Raw genomic sequence first — 14,634 nt, 5'->3', positions numbered from 1 at the left:
TGTTGGGTTGGGTCGATCTGTCCAAAAAAAATTCTGTGAGAATGGCAGTAAGGAGTATAATTAGGGGTAAAGTATCAGTTGATAATAGAAGACCTTTGGTTTTTGCTGTTGTTGTCAAATTGGTTAAAGTGTTGCCCTTTGTTTGTTTTTCCCAATTTGAAGTTTTGTTATTCAGAGTGGCATTTTTACTCGCATTCTTTGGTGCTTTTAGGATTTCAGAGTTGGTATCCGCTAACAGGTGGAATTGCGGGGGTTTGTGTTATAGAAATGTAGTTTTGAACCCGCATGAAGTTTTAATTTGGTTAAAGAAGTCTAAAACGGATCAAATGGGTAAGGGTTGTTGGGTTTGTTTGAAAGAAATTGGGGGCTTGTGCTGCCCAGTCACGGCAGTTAGGGAATTTTTTACTGTTAGAAAAGTTATTGATGGTATTCCGTTATTGGTGCACGAGGACGGCACATTTTTATCTCGTTTTCAATTTGAATCAGTATTAAAAAAAGCGTTAGAAAGGATAGGTTTGAAAAGTAGTGAATTTGGTTGTCATTCATTTAGAATTGGGGCAGTGACGGAAGCTAGTATTTCTGGTTTGAATGTTAGTACAGTTAAAAAGATTGGGAGATGGAAGTCTGAATGTTTCAGGTTATATGTGAGACCTGAGCTTGTTAATAAGTTATAGCTATAGTTTTTTATTCCAGCAGGTCCCATTCATTGTTGGATCGTGGGACATTCTTACATATACTGGGCAAGGAAAGAGGCAGCAATAAGAGAATCAGGGCTACAGCTTAGCTGTTCATCTGAAAAAATATTAATTAAGTGGTTTGGGATTAGGGGTATGAAGTGGGACCAGTTACTATTTAAAGTGATTAGTTGGGCTAGATTGTTTCACCCACCTGAGATTTTAATCATTCACGTAGGGGGTAATGATTTGGGGTTTATGGCACAAAAAGACTTTATAGATATGATCAAAAGAGATATTGTTAGGTTAAAAGAATTGTTACCTGAGATAATGATTATTTGGTCCGACATTGAGTGCAGATTAGCGTGGAGGTCTGCTTGGGATGTTAAAAGATTGGACTCATCCCGTAAAAAGATTAATAGAACTATCACAAGCTTTGTGGCAAAATTGGGTGGCTTCGGCGTAAGGCATGTGGAGTTTGAAGGAGAGTCTGGAAGCTGCTTCTTTTTAAAAGATGGTGTTCATCTTAACAAAATTGGCCTGCATCTTTTTAACTTTAACTTGAGCGAAGGGGTAAAAAAGGCCTTAGCCCTGTGGGTTGGTGCTCGAAGGTCTTTTCGAGCAGTGGCGGGGTGCTAGCCGCTAAGTTATATTTAATTATTCTGGGTACCTCCTCAGGTATGGGGAGAGGTTAAGGATGTGGGCGTGCCTGGCCGAGCGCCAGTGGAAGGCACGTGATTTTTTTATGGGGCAAGCACCTTTTGAATGTTATTGTGGTTTAATAAAGTTTATAAATTATTTTAAAATAATAAACGCGGGCTGCGGCCTTTTTCCCCCAATTTTGTCTTGTGTCTTCATTTATAATAATATTGCCTAGATGTGTGGTCAATGAAGCCCCGGATCAATGCCTATGTGAGGAGGGGCTAATGACCTCACGCTAGGCATTAGGGGCGTGGTCACGTGAGCCGTTGCTCACTTGTTTTGTAGCCGAGCAGGAGTGAAGACCTGCGAAGTGAAGCGCCCTCCCTCCCTCCCTGGATTTGGTAAGTGGTTGTCGCAGCTAAAGCGGGGTGCTAGCCGCTAAGTTATATTTAATTATTCTGGGTACCTCCTCAGGTATGGGGAGAGGTTAAGGATGTGGGCGTGCCTGGCCGAGCGCCAGTGGAAGGCACGTGATTTTTTATGGGGCAAGCACCTTTTGAATGTTATTGTGGTTTAATAAAGTTTATCAATTATTTTAAAATAATAAACGCGGGCTGCGGCCTTTTTCCCCCAATTTTGTCTTGTGTCTTCATTTATAATAATATTGCCTAGATGTGTGGTCAATCTTGCAAGAATTCTGAGGTGAAATATCTTCCTTTTTACCTAGAGATGTGCAGGTGATATTTGCTTGTCAGCTTTTTACAGTTATGCTGCATCAGTTTCAAGTCATTTATTTTTATTATTATTAATAATATCATCAGTTATTTGTAGAGCATCAACAGATTCCATATTGCTATAAACATTAGGTATAAAATGCAAAGTAAGATTTATAGGGAACAAGTGGGTAGAGGGCCCTGCCAAGAGTTGCACTGTTGTAAATAATCTCTCATGAAGGTCACCTACAAAACAGCTGGGCTCCTAAGCTTACATGCTCAGAGGTTCAAGGGGATGACAAAAGGAGGAGAGGAACTGATGTAAGAAAAGGTTAATGTATATTATATGCATCCCTGAACAGTAGCATCTGGGTATTAGGTCTCTTTAAATTGTGTAATAACTTTAGAAGATTTTTTGAACTAACAAATATCTAAATATGCATCTTAGCTATGCATTGTTAAACCTAAACTTCTAGACAGGACACAGGCAGTGAGCCAATCAAGTGCAGCATAAATATGAATCCACTAAAACAACCATATCCTCAAAAAGGTGCACAGCACAGTTTTTTTAAGAGGTTTAACACGGATAGAAATGAGCATTTGTTAAATAAAATGTCAATTTGTTAAAGACACATTCTAGTGTAATTGTGTTTTAATACTGGCAACGTCTGTATAAATAAATTCTGCCAAAACTATTTAAAAACATACAGTATATCATGTACAAATATAACTAATGTAATAAAGATAGCATTATTTTATATCAAGAACAGATTTAATATAGAGCAGTATGTTTATTAATATACTCATGGCTAATATCTGGTTTCTCACAGTCAGACACACACCTAGTAATGACAGGATATAAATAAACTGGGTGTGGAATAAGATACACACAGGAAATTCAATAATTGTTTGAACTAACATTAATTACTAATTGCATAGTTAACTAATATCAACATATTATTAACCCAAATGTCATTTTCACATGTAGTGTTTGTTATGTAATCAGCATTGGCCGGGTTATGGAGGCCAGCATGAATGGGAAATCATTTATTACCCATTCCCCAGTTTTGCATAACCAACACTGCTTTTTACCTCTGTGGTTACCTTGTATCTAAGCCTCTGCAGACTGCCCCCTTATCTTAGTGCCTGCATAACGTAACAGGAGTGAGCACAATGTTGTTATATGTATGACACATATGCTAGCACTGTCTGGCTGTGAAAAGTTAATAAAATGCACTGAGAAAATAGTCAGCTTGCTGGGAGATTTAGATGTTATTAAGTATATTAATACAACAATGTTGGTTAGGTAAAGGTGTTATATATCTTAAAAAAAAAAAAAAAAAAAAAAAAAAAAAAGGGGACTACCCTTTTTAAACACATAGTTAAAATACCACTTGGGAGCCTGAAAGAACTGCTGGTCCCAAGAGGACACAGCTGGTGAGTCAAGCAGTACTGGTAGTTGCACAACACTATCAGTTAGAACAGTGTGCCGTGAGAGATCCTCAGGTGTGCCGCGGCAGACTGACAACAGTGCGGGGGTGTCCCTCTTTCAAATTTTGAAATATTGGGAGGTATGTGACAGGCTCATCAGGCATCATTTACAACCATGACATTCATTCACAGACAGGATGGTGGTGTGCCACAGGATTTTTTAATGTAACACTACCGACCATGCAGGTATAACAATTCAGACCACGCCATTTTTGCACTATAATGGCACTTTATGGGCTGCATATAAATGTATTCATTTTTAAACACACACATAATTCCTAAAAACGTCTAGAGGCACAGGGCCAGATTAAGATACGGTTGCAGGGTACGCTCTGCCGTTCGCTCCTCCAGAGGACTCAAGTTGTGGCCATCTAGTTTGCCCACCCACCAGAAGTCTACAGAATCAAAGTTAGTTGCACCATTTCCTAGGGCCAAAAAACGGTGGACATTTTTTTAAGCCAGTTAGCCATCCCTGATCTATGTTGTATAGTCTGATAATTATTTGTATATACATGACCCTGCATACTCAGTGTGGTTTTCTGTTTGTTGCAGCTTTTTCACAGCAAGAAAACATGAGACTGGGCCAAGTGAGCAGATACTTAAAGGGACATGAAACACAAAAAAAAATGTATTTCATGATTCAGATAAAGAATACAATTTTAAACAACTTTCCAATGTACTTCTATTATTTAATTTGCTGAAAGGTTTATCTAGGCAAGCTCATGAGCAGCAGATAACCTAGGTTCTAGCTGTTGATTGGTGACTGCATATATATATATTGATTGTGATTGGCTCATCCATGTGTTCAGTTAGAAACTAGTAGTGCATTGCTGCTCCTTTAACAAATGATACCAAGAGAATGAAACAGATTAGATAAAAGAAGTAAATTAGAAAGTTGTTTAAAATTGTATTCTCTATCTGAATCATGAAAAAAAAAATTTGGGTTTCATGTACCTTTAAGTACCGGCTTTATGAAACCCCTGGTATACTTGTGTGTGGCACTTCTAAATTGTTTTTCTAAATACCTGTGACATTTTTAAGCCCCTGGTTATGAAAAACATAAAATGAGTATGTCTGAACAAAAAAAGCTATTTCTGGGATTCATGGATCCTAAAATCCTAGTTTTGGCTCCTGTTGAATTTGTCTACAGTATCTCTATAGGAAGTCCCTCTCTGGGTCCTATAAATACTACTTATTCTGGGTGGATGCTAAATTTCAATCAAATATGTCCCCTCTTATTATGTACAATAGTTTGCACCCATCTGTATAAGTAAGGGCTGTAACAAAAAATAAAATCAAGTCACACAGAGTAGTTGGAATGTATTGCTACTCTGGACTGGAACACAGCTGGTGAAGTAATCAGAAGCATATGCATGTAGCCACCAGCTACTGGAAAGTATAATGCATTTAACTCCTTTGCAAGGGTTAAAAAACAAACTTACCCAAGGGGGCATTTGTAAGATAACATTGTCCTCAGCACAATTTTGTCACTGCATGAGTATGTCCCTTTATTAAAGCAAATGTTGAAAAAGACAGACCATCATCAAATACACACTAATGTTTACATGTGTTTATATGTAAAACGTTACATCCAATGAGTATTGCCCCTTACTGCCCTTGTCAATCAGTACTTAAAAATCCTTGACCTATCAAAAAACTAACAAAAATACAGTTAGGAATATAATTGCATGTAGATGTGCACATAGCTAGAAAATTCCTGGAAATCATAAAATCTTGATAACATAACTAAGAGGGGTGGGCTAAGTATGAGCCTTCATATATGCAAAAGCCATTATTAAAATATGCATATCATGGCCTAAAAATTATACTGGGATTTCACAACCAGCACTGAAAATTGTTCTGTAGAAGAAAAATAGAAGGGGAAAAAAGAATAAAAATAGGAAATGAAGCTTTTCCTGTACATAACAGTGGGTGAAATTATAGAAATTGTTCTTCTAACTGGTATATTATTTATATTTTCCCACCCTGGATCACAGAGAAAGATCAGTTGGATATGGTACCAGTCACCATGGGCCTTAAACCTGTTGAAAGACTACAAGATATATCCTAGCATCACTAATAAATAATATAGATACACATTTATACACAGCCATCCATATACTCTGCACGTATAGTTGTAAGGCTGCAGGATATATCCTAGCATCACTAATACATAATATACATACACATTTATACACAGCCATCCATATACTCATGCACTTATAGTTGTAAGGCTACAAGAAACTGTATATCCTAGCATCACTAATACATAATATACATAAACGTTTATACACAGCATCCATATACTCATGCACTGTTAGCTGTAAGGATACATCCTAGCATCACTAATACATAATATACATACACATTTATACACAGCATCCATATACTCATGCACTTATAGTTGTAAGGCTACAGGATACATCCTAGCATCACTAATACATAATATACATACACATTTATACACAGCCATCCATATACTCATGCACTTATAGTTGTAAGGCTACAAGAAACTGTATATCCTAGCATCACTAATACATAATATACATAAACGTTTATACACAGCATCCATATACTCATGCACTGTTAGCTGTAAGGATACATCCTAGCATCACTAATAAATAATATAGATACACATTTATACACAGCCATCCATATACTCATGCACTTATAGTTGTAAGGCTACAGGATACATCCTAGCATCACTAATACACAATATACATACACATTTATACACAACATCCATATACTCATGCACTTATAGTTGTAAGGCTACAGGATATATCCTAGCATCACCAATACATAATATACATACACATTTATACACAGCCATCCATATACTCATGCACTGTTAGTTGTAAGGCTACAGGATACATCCTAGCATCACTAATACATAATATACATACACATTTATACACAACATCCATATACTCATGCACTGTTAGTTGTAAGGCTACAGGATATATCCTAGCATCACTAATACATAATATACATACACATTTATACACAGCCATCCATATACTCATGCACTGTTAGTTGTAAGGCTACAGGATATATCCTAGCATCACTAATACATAATATACTTACACATTTATACACAACATCCATATACTCATGCACTTATACTTGTAAGGCTACAGGATATATCCTAGCATCACTAATACATAATATAGATACACATTTATACACAGCATCCATATACTCATGCACTTATAGTTGTAAGGCTACAGGATACATCCTAGCATCACTAATACATAATATACATACACATTTATACACAACATCCATATACTCTGCACGTATACTTGTAAGGCTACAGGATATATCCTAGCATCACTAATACATAATATAGATACACATTTATACACAGCATCCATATACTCATGCACTTATAGTTGTAAGGCTACAGGATACATCCTAGCATCACTAATACATAATATAGATACACATTTATACACAGCATCCATATACTCATGCACTGTTAGTTGTAAGGCTACAGGATATATCCTAGCATCACTAATACATAATATACTTACACATTTATACACAACATCCATATACTCATGCACTTATACTTGTAAGGCTACAGGATATATCCTAGCATCACTAATACATAATATACATACACATTTATACACAGCATCCATATACTCATGCACTGTTAGCTGTAAGGATACATCCTAGCATCACTAATACATAATATACTTACACATTTATACACAGCATCCATATACTCATGCACTTATAGTTGTAAGGCTACAGGATACATCCTAGCATCACTAATACATAATATAGATACACATTTATACACAGCATCCATATACTCATGCACTTATAGTTGTAAGGCTACAGGATACATCCTAGCATCACTAATACATAATATACTTACACATTTATACACAGCATCCATATACTCATGCACTGTTAGTTGTAAGGCTACAGGATATATCCTAGCATCACTAATACATAATATACTTACACATTTATACACAACATCCATATACTCATGCACTTATACTTGTAAGGCTACAGGATATATCCTAGCATCACTAATACATAATATACATACACATTTATACACAGCATCCATATACTCATGCACTGTTAGCTGTAAGGATACATCCTAGCATCACTAATACATAATATACTTACACATTTATACACAGCATCCATATACTCATGCACTTATAGTTGTAAGGCTACAGGATACATCCTAGCATCACTAATACATAATATAGATACACATTTATACACAGCATCCATATACTCATGCACTTATAGTTGTAAGGCTACAGGATACATCCTAGCATCACTAATACATAATATACATACACATTTATACACAGCATCCATATACTCATGCACTGTTAGCTGTAAGGATACATCCTAGCATCACTAATACATAATATACATACACATTTATACACAGCATCCATATACTCATGCACTGTTAGTTGTAAGGCTACAGGATATATCCTAGTATCACTAATACATAATATACTTACACATTTATACACAGCATCCATATACTCATGCACTTATAGTTGTAAGGCTACAGGATACATCCTAGCATCACTAATACAGAATATACATACACATTTATACACAGCATCCATATACTCATGCACTGTTAGTTGTAAGGCTACAGGATATATCCTAGCATCACTAATACATAATATACTTACACATTTATACACAGCATCCATATACTCATGCACTTATAGTTGTAAGGCTACAGGATACATCCTAGCATCACTAATACATAATATAGATACACATTTATACACAGCATCCATATACTCATGCACTTATAGTTGTAAGGCTACAGGATACATCCTAGCATCACTAATACATAATATACATACACATTTATACACAGCATCCATATACTCATGCACTGTTAGTTGTAAGGCTACAGGATACATCCTAGCATCACTAATACAGAATATACTTACACATTTATACACAGCATCCATATACTCATGCACTGTTAGTTGTAAGGCTACAGGATACATCCTAGCATCACTAATACATAATATACATACACATTTATACACAGCATCCATATACTCATGCACTGTTAGTTGTAAGGCTACAGGATACATCCTAGCATCACTAATACAGAATATACTTACACATTTATACACAGCATCCATATACTCATGCACTGTTAGTTGTAAGGCTACAGGATACATCCTAGCATCACTAATACAGAATATACTTACACATTTATACACAGCCATCCGTATCATATACTGTACTCATGCACTTATAGCTGTAAGGCTACATACTATATGTTGCCATTACATGATAAAACAGATACACTTTACATAAAGAATCATTTATACAAAGCCATCTATATACACACAATAGTACAATGTCTTGCTAACAAAATGACATTATACCCCAAGAGCTTTCAATCTACCAATGTAATATCAACTACTGCTAACCGTGAGGGTGGGTTACATAGAGGGCAGTGGTCATTTTCTAGAATACGAAGTAGTTAAAACCAATTTAGTTACATAGAGAGCAGTAGTAATTTTCTGTAAGATGAGGTGGTTAACTAATTTCACAGTGCACCTGGTTATACCACAGACACCAGCGAGCTGTATTATTACACCGTAGGTCAACAGGGTTTGGCGAAACAATGAGGTTCCTGTTTTTTTAGTCTATAAATGGTTAATAAAAAGCGAAAATCACAATCATTTAACGTTTACTTACGGACTTCGGATCTTTCAAACAAAAAAAATGTCCTGTAGACCGGTGGTGACGAGTACTGTGAGGGAGGAGGCCTTGCTTGATATCAGAAGTGAATAAAATACAGGACATATACACCCCCTCCCGGCAGTGCTGCTCCAGTCTATACCGCTGGCAGCCAGACTGCAAGCAGCAAGAGATAACAGGAAAGGAAATGTGAGGGGGCGGGGACAGAAGGCCTTCTGGTGATAGGCAGCCGGGGTACCCAATCACTACGTACAAATCATTAGCTGTAATACTGCTGCTGATACCAGGAGCTTTTACTGTGAGGTGATGGAGGAAGGTGCTAGTGATGTTCCTTCCTTATCAGTTACACTTGCTGCTGCTGGAATAACAAGGACTAGTGCAGTATACAGCACGCTGGACCACTGGCTCGGTCAGGACTTCCCCAAAGTACTATTTTATTTGTATACTTACTGGTTTATTTATTCTTCGTCTCATTACTTAAAAATCATTCTAGTAAGAAATAGTAAACTTATTTTTTGCAGGTCTTATTGTATCAGTGGAAGAGCACTTTATCCAGGACATAGTTTTTTTTGGTACTGCCCTAGGCACTGAGGAATTTGCTGCTACAGAACCCCCTTGCTATAAAACAGGTTTAACTCATAACTTCCTAATGTTTCTTAAAGGGCGAATATGGATATATCCAGGGGTCATGCACAGCACCAGTCAGGGATTATTGATTTGTATAAAACAAATAAAATGTTTAGAGAGACAGTACATCATGTTCTAGGTCGGACTCAAAATGTCCTGCCCCTTTAATCACTTTCCTAGCCACAGGCCTAGTTGACCTAGACCAAAACATGACCTTATTAAACACTTTGAGATGGTAAAATCACACAAACATATTATATATGTAATAATAATAATAATACACTCTGCAATATACTTTCATTATTTATTTTGTCCCCTTTTCCTGTAATTCCATTCTAAAATTGTGAGCTTTTCAGTTCCTGTTAAAAATGGAAGTGCAGAACACTGTTATATTCCACACAGCTATTGGCTGCACACTCTAGTGACCAATTTATAACTGTCTATTGGCCACAGCAGAGAAGGTAACCTAAGTTACAACATGGCTCCGATTGTTTTAGACACTAAAATGTTACACTTATTATGTCAATATTTAAAAAGCTAATGAAACTTTAAAAAATACATCTACTTGTTATTCTCAGACTAATCTTTTCTTTGAATGCATAATTCTACCTAGCATTTGTTTAGTGTCCCTTTAATTGTATAACATGGGTTGGCAACCTTTTCTGAGCACTGTTTCACAGTAACGCAAAGTTACCCAGAATGGCGGCCTAATTTTTTTAAAGTCAAGACTGATCATTAATAAAGGTTGGAGAGTTATTATTATTAGTAATAGTAATGGATGATAATAATAAAAGAACACACGTTCTGATCAGATCTCTGGCCCTGCGGGCCCCCTGTCAGACATACCCATATCAGATAAGGACCCTAGTTTGCAACCCCTCTGTCAGTCCCATGCACACATCAAACCGAATGGTGGGATTCAGAAATTGTAGCAGCAGGTTCTCTCACTTCTCTATAATACAAAATGTTAAGACATTTGCGCTATGTTGTTAGAACCTTTACCCTTTCAGATTTTCAGCCTCACTGTTTAAACAGTTGTCTATATCCAATTACAAGACTGTAGCATGCCTTGGTTGCAATAAGCCTAAACAAGCAATTTCACATAGATTGTATACTCTGCTTCTTGTATAACAAGAAATTGTAAACACATTAGGGTAAAACAATTTTACATATTACTGTCCCTTTAAGGAAGATGGTATCACCCAAATACTTGTTCTTGTGAATCTGGGACACCATACCCAAACAAAGTAAATTTGATAATAGAATTAAACTGCATTTACTAGTATAATTGCATGCTCTATCTGAATGTATGTTACACTGATTCAGTTGATGCTCTTGCTGTAAACTCTTTTATGGTTTCTAGATAAGACAGCAAGACATACACAGTACAGTATAAATGGCAATGAGGTGCAAAATCTATTCATTGTTAAATCTTTTTTATATTGTATTTCTAACATAGTAAACAAAGATAAAGTTGAAATAATTTATTATTTTCTAATATTAAAGATTATATGATTTATTTGCCTTAATCTAGTTATTATTCAGTATACAGCTTTAAAATAAAAAAATAAAAAATAGGGCATTAGAAAAATTGCAATTACCAGTAATCAGACTGCACCTTTCTTGGCTGATTCACTAATTATCCCCCAGATCTCTGTCTTGTGGGTAAATAATGTAATGTTATACTATATACTGTGATCAGCTATATGGTATCTGATCCCACATAGAGGCGGCAGAGATCTACCATATTATACCTAACATAGAGAGAAATGTTACATATACCGGTGGAATTATATCCAATGATTAGTAAACTGCCAAAGGGAAGAAGGATTCTATGCAAGAAAAAATAGTTTGTTGTTATTTGACCTTTGAACTATTAAACCTAAAAGGATATTTGTGACTCTACACAATAACACTAGGGGCTTTAGCCTTTTAGTAATCCCCTAGCAACATGCTATATGTAAGGATTACAAAAAAACATCTTCCTATTGATCAGTTTACTTGCCTAAGGGACTGATATTCACAACCTCACTGCTCAGGCGAGATATTCTATGAAGTTTTGTCGGAATGGCGAGAACCTGAAAACAAAATGTAGAAACACAAATTTTATCTTGAGACATTCTTATGTTGCTATGTAGTGTTCTTTATGTGAAACAGAGAGACTCCTACTTTACAATACAAGGTCTAAAAAAAAACCCCAAAGATTTTGTGTGATTTCTCTCCATGCCTGCGAGATTTTGAATGTCAAGCCCTAAAAGAGATAGAATGGTCAAGGTACTTGGGTGCATTTCTATTTTAAATAGAAGCATTTTTTCATTTTACTTCTATTAGCAAAAATGCTTCTAGTAAAAGTAATTATTATTATTTTGCAGCATATGCACATATGCTGTGGGGGCAATGCAATAGCATTCAAACACCACACCTTCTAGTCAGCAGTGACATTTCTGACCGAGAATAATCTTTCACTGATGTAATACACCAAGACCTGGTTTTTAAATCCTCTAGATACACGTAGCATATGTGGGTAGGGCACTAAAACAGCAATAACTCTTACTAGAAGCATTTATACTAATAGGAGTATATGGCAAACACTGTATTTAAAACTGAAATGCACACATGCACATTTCACTTTTTTAACTTTCTGTATATAAGATAGTTATAATGTTGGTCAAATTATCACAGTTGTGAAAGAATACATTTTAAATGTAATACTGGTTTACCGTAATATTCAGTGACCCTTGAGATTATGTATGGTCGGATTCAAGCAGAAATATATTAAAGGGACTTTAAAGTATTTTTTCTGGTTTTTGATGTATAAACACGCACATACATATCCATAATCAATATTTTGTAGCTTAAAATATATATTTTTAACTTATTATCCTTTTATTTTTTTTCTAGCCTAGATGTTTTTGTCAACCTTTTTGTAGCAAGTACCCCTGCAGGCATACATTTTTTATTTATTTATTTTTGTTTTTATTGAGGACACAAAGTTAAGATATACAAACAAATTAAGTAATATTATAAAGCAAGGTTGAACAGTATATCTGTGAAACAAGTTACAACATGCAAAGAGACTGTCCCCGTTTTTTTTTCTCCCCTTTCAAATTCAAATAAGGCCGCTTTTGCGCCTATGAAATAGGAAACATGAAAGTGCTTAAGGGGTTTTATAAATGTAAAGACACTTATGGACCTTGGCAAATATAGACTGAGATATATAACTGAAATATAATATAAAAGAAAAGGAAATTAGATAAAATTAGGGCCACATCTAGACCCTCTGTGTATATAACTTAAAAAATAAGCAAAATAAATAAAAAAAATGAAAGACCACTCCTTGACCTATTACTTGAATGTTGTAATACAAACTAACTTAACACCAGGGGTTAAGTCCCACACAAAAAGTGTGGGAACTCACCAAGACTTCTACACCCCCTCACAATTAATATTGTTTTATATACACACACACACACTGTATTTATATGTATAATGTATACACTCTGGTTAATTAAAGCAAATTAAAACCAATGAAGGGCTGAATGGTTGCCTTTGGGCTTGAGGATGGACACCCATGGTTACATTTTTACATGGCAGGGGGGACATTTTTATTTTAATATCGGGCCCTAAAAAGATAGAATGGTCAAAATGTAAATGTGCATTGGTGCATTTATATTTTAAATAGAAGCATTTTTGCATTTTACTTCTATTAGCAAAAATGCTTCTAGTAAAAGTAATTATTATTATTTTGCAGCATATGCACATATGCTGTGGGGCCATGCAATAGCATTCAAACACCACACCTTCTGGTCAGCAGTGACATGTCTGACAGAGAATAATCCTTGAAAGATGAGATAAAAGAAGAGAGGCGCACAAATGTGTGTATCAATCGGTATAACTCGGCATACACTCCAAGTATTGTGTGCACAGGGTACTCACAATTTAGCACAGCACACCAGTGTGCTTGTGGAAGCGGGCTGGTACTCAGAGCTGACCAGCTGGCTCTCTCCGGCTCTTTTCCTAGATATGGCGGCTTTCCTGTATGGTGGACTGTCTGGTAGTGGTATGCTTGTATTCAAACTCCAGGCTCAAGTTAGGTCAAAACAAATTTAAAAACTTTTATTGCACAGGGTTGACAAGCACATAATAAAATTGGTACATGTGAAATATTGCTACGCGTTTCTCGGCCCTCCTGGCCGTTTCATCAGGCATATAAAATGAATTAAAAAAACCGGCTTTTTATTACCGCCACTACCAAACAGTTCGAGACAGATACACCCCTTTCTCATTGGGTGTGTGTAGGTAAGCCTATCACCATTAGTACATTTTTAGTAACGAGTGCTTAACAGACAAGTGTATCAAATTGTTATGACCCATATTTCTTTCTAGCTACATATTAGTCCTTAGTTGTAAATTGTAACAAAGATCATTATGCAGTGATAGAAACTTAAAATAAAATGTATACATTTATATCGAGGACATATGATTTTAATAACAAAGAAAGGCCCTTCGATAGGTGGAATAGCGGACCAATCTGGAGACTCCATTCTGTAAAATATGTACACACCTCTATTTATTTTGCGTTGTAACATTGCTGATCTCCATTCTATCTAGCAAACGAAAATAAATGTTACCAGCTTTACATATCTACAGGATTTGGAAAACTAATTATTACTTGTTATACTAAATGTTATTAGCTTATCTCGGGGTGTGATGTGACCCCATAGTTCGGATATTTGACCCCATATCATACGGCCTAATGGTGG

The 14,634-nt window shown here is 35.9% G+C and overlaps 1 protein-coding gene across 2 annotated transcripts in view; it reads right to left on the bottom strand.

Annotated features, from left to right (window-relative positions):
- The window catches only part of ME2 (malic enzyme 2), a 204,076-nt gene extending 194,668 nt beyond the window's left edge, over positions 1-9,408 (bottom strand). Inside the window, exon 1 of one of the 2 annotated variants that reach the window (XM_053701109.1) lies at positions 9,242-9,408. The gene's annotated coding sequence lies outside the window, so the exon portion shown is untranslated. The remainder of the gene's footprint in view (positions 1-9,241) is intronic. The other variant, XM_053701110.1, reaches the window with a different exon arrangement.
- Positions 9,409-14,634: the final 5,226 nt, after the last annotated feature.

Source organism: Bombina bombina, chromosome 2 (assembly GCF_027579735.1).
Source record: "Bombina bombina isolate aBomBom1 chromosome 2, aBomBom1.pri, whole genome shotgun sequence".
In the NCBI taxonomy this organism is placed as follows: Eukaryota; Metazoa; Chordata; class Amphibia; order Anura; family Bombinatoridae; genus Bombina; species Bombina bombina.
This window is presented reverse-complemented; position numbering and strand designations above follow the sequence as displayed.